Here is a 3,146-nt window from a genome sequence, read left to right as displayed (position 1 = left end):
TATTTACGGCACTGTAACTCACCTTTTAATCATGGTGTAGATGGTCCAGGAACTCCAATACGTCAGTGGTTGAATAGTTTGGTATGTTGTCCCTGCGTCGTGGCAGTATTTTTCCCATGTTTCTCTTGGTGACTGTTCGCAGGGATGCCGACATGGTGGTAATGGTTCATTTGGATAATCCCAGTCCCTGGTAAGGTCTATTCAAAACCTACACCCAGGAGTTTGATGTTTTTATGGCATGGGTGGCTTATGCCTGATACTGGGTTGAGTCAGCAACCATGGTCCACTAGGGAAATCCATAGGTGACTCGCCCACCATGTCGTGATGAACTGGGAACCATGGCTATGTAGGCCGGTCGGGCACGTTCAATATCCCGGAGACAGATTCCATCTGTATTGCGAAGTGCCCGACTGATGAGGCAGAAGGGAGGAAAGCAAAGCAGAAAATTCCCCCTTCCAGCGTGTAGGCATCTATCGCTGCTGCCTCTGATCTGGTTCCTAAGTCACATACATAGGTTACTGGTGATTCCGTCTTGTGCAACCAAATTGATATCTGGCGTTCAAACTGCTTAATACCTTTAGCAGATATTTTGGGTTTGACATCTATTCAATGTTATCATAAATTTTCCCCCGTGACGTGGTGTCTCCCACTGTGTTCTAGCTTCCTAGGAAATAGGCAGCTGATAGTTAAAATGTCTTTTGACACACCATTGCCAGATCTGTTTGACCAATTTGTTGCACGATAATGATTTTATGCTCCCCATATGGTTGATATAAGCCACCACCATAGTATTATCAATCCGTAACCGCATATGTACGTGCTGCATTTGAAATGCATATGCTTTTTAACCCAATAGGTGATCACCAATCCCAAATAGTTGATGCCCGGTGTGTGTAGTAACGATGATTCTGAATTGGTCCATCTGTTACCTGTGCTGGATATGGAGTTAGTTGCTCCCCAGCCTAAAGTACTGGCATCGGTTTTTAATAACCAAGTTAGGATTGGTGATAATAATAGGGCTGAAAACTATGCCAAACATTGTCTGCCCACCACTGTAATTGTGATATAGCTTAAGTGGGTACATTCATGATTTGATTATAGTGACCCGAGCACCTTGGCAAAGTAACAGTCATATGGATAGAATTGATATTGAAGCCCAGATAATCCATGGTAGTTAACGGCTTCAATTTTGGTTTATCTGGGTGTAGGATGAACCTCAGTGCTTTAAGGAGCTGTTTCGTAGCTAGAACTGCTGCCACAGCTAATTCCTTTGTTTCCTCTAATATGAGGATATCATCCAATATATGCCATGATTATGCTTGTTTTCTTAACATTTTCATGGTTATTTTTAATATTTTTGTAACTAGTTTAGGGCTGAGGTTAGACCGTTTGGAATGCTCTATACTCTCATAGTTGCCCTATCCAGATACATTTTTAGGTATCTACAATGATCCTTGTGTATGGGTATAGGATAGTATGCATCTTCCATATCAATGCTTGCCATAAGGTATCCTTTGGAGATCGGATGTCTGGCAGTGACAAAACGTCTCCATCTTAAAGTGTATATACTCAACAGATTTATTTAGTGATATTAGGTCAATGATGATGCTACATTCACCATCTTTTGTAGTTTTGGTGAATATATTCGATACAAATTCCAATGGTTCATGTTTGCTCCCATGATCCCTTTTGTAATGAGCCTTTCTAGTTCAGCTTGACCTTCTCAATTCTCTTTCTTAGAGGGAAAAATTGCCCTTTGGGCGCATTGCTGAACTGGCGGTAATATGCCCAATTTGAATTCAAGTTTTTATCCACTAATACTGTTGAGTATATATTAGTTATTTGTGACAGCACCCCATGCTTTTATCAACAAGTGTAAATGCCCCCCCCCCCCCGCAGTTAGCAGAGCACCATTATTTTGTGTAAACTGGGAGGAACCAGACTACCTACCTCCATGTTCATTGTTTTTTCATGAAGGCTCAGTTTTGCTGGTATGCTGGTGCTGTCGGTGGGGCGGCACATTTTCCCACGGCTCCGCTCTGGGCCCCTGTCTAAAAAGAACTTTGGGGGTAATGTGAAGCGGTCGCCAGGCTTTCACCAGTCTTTGTTCGATATTTGCTGGTGGATGCCGAGGGGTGCTGCCAGCTGGGTGTTGGATGCGATGTCCTGCTCGTTCCATGGCCTGCCCTCATGAGGCGCACAGGTTTAGCTGCCTCTCTTCCCGCTGCAGCGGTTTGCATAGCCCCGTATATTTGGGGTTGAGGACAGGTCTTATATGCACAAATGTCAGTCGAGTATCCCAAATTTGGGAACATCTTAGGCGTCAGCACACTCGAAGTGCAACGGGATAGCCTCATCCTGGGATAACCACCTTGGTGATCATGGCATCTCGCCTGCCAGGTGAGTATGATCCGTGGAAACGAGCAAAGGCGGTGATTTTTGGTGTTAGGAGCTTCAGAATTCGCTGCTTTTAGCTCTTGACTGCGAGTCTGCTGACCCAGCTGCCTGCGGATTTGCCTCTAGAAAGGCCTTCTCCTGCAGGGCTTTGTTGGGAAGATGGTCGCGTGGAAGATCCATGTAGTGGCCCACGACACCCAGCAGCTCTTCCTGATCCTGCTCCCCTGGCATACTCCTGTTCTCGTCCGCCTGCCCAGCGTTTAAGCCAGCCCAGCCCTGGCCTCCTTAGCTAGCCTCAAAAGAGGGAGCAAAAGGGTGTGCTATAACTTGGACGAGGCATAGCTCAAACTCCGTTGTCGCATCAATCCCTCAACAAGGGAGATGGCTAGTGCAATAGCACTGGGGTAGGAATGTCAGCTCCCTTGGCTCGTTTTCCTGGAGGTTTTATAACTCCATGACCTCCTCTGGCTTGGGGAGACAGACATACTTGTTTTTGCTGTCTCCAGCCTGTTCCAGTGTTGGAGGAAGTTGGTTCCTGTAGAACCTATATTTTTGGTAAGGTTTTGTCTTACCTGTAGTTAGAGGCTGCCTGCCGTTTTTTAGGCGGCATTGTAGCAGTTCCCGGGCGGCGATTCTCCTTGTCAGGAGTCTGCAGGGCTGCCGGTCGGGTTTTTAAATTTCCCTCCGGTCCGCTGCTGTTAACCGAACAGCTGTTCAGCAGACCGGCATCAGCGCAGCTCCCTGTCAGT

General features: G+C 46.2%; 1 pseudogene; it reads right to left on the bottom strand.

Annotated features, from left to right (window-relative positions):
* Positions 1-2,260: 2,260 nt before the first annotated feature.
* LOC129715266 (U1 spliceosomal RNA) lies at positions 2,261-2,408 on the bottom strand (annotated as a pseudogene).
* Positions 2,409-3,146: the final 738 nt, after the last annotated feature.

This window comes from Leucoraja erinacea, unplaced genomic scaffold, assembly GCF_028641065.1.
Source record: "Leucoraja erinacea ecotype New England unplaced genomic scaffold, Leri_hhj_1 Leri_1081S, whole genome shotgun sequence".
Taxonomy (NCBI): Eukaryota; Metazoa; Chordata; class Chondrichthyes; order Rajiformes; family Rajidae; genus Leucoraja; species Leucoraja erinaceus.
This window is presented reverse-complemented; position numbering and strand designations above follow the sequence as displayed.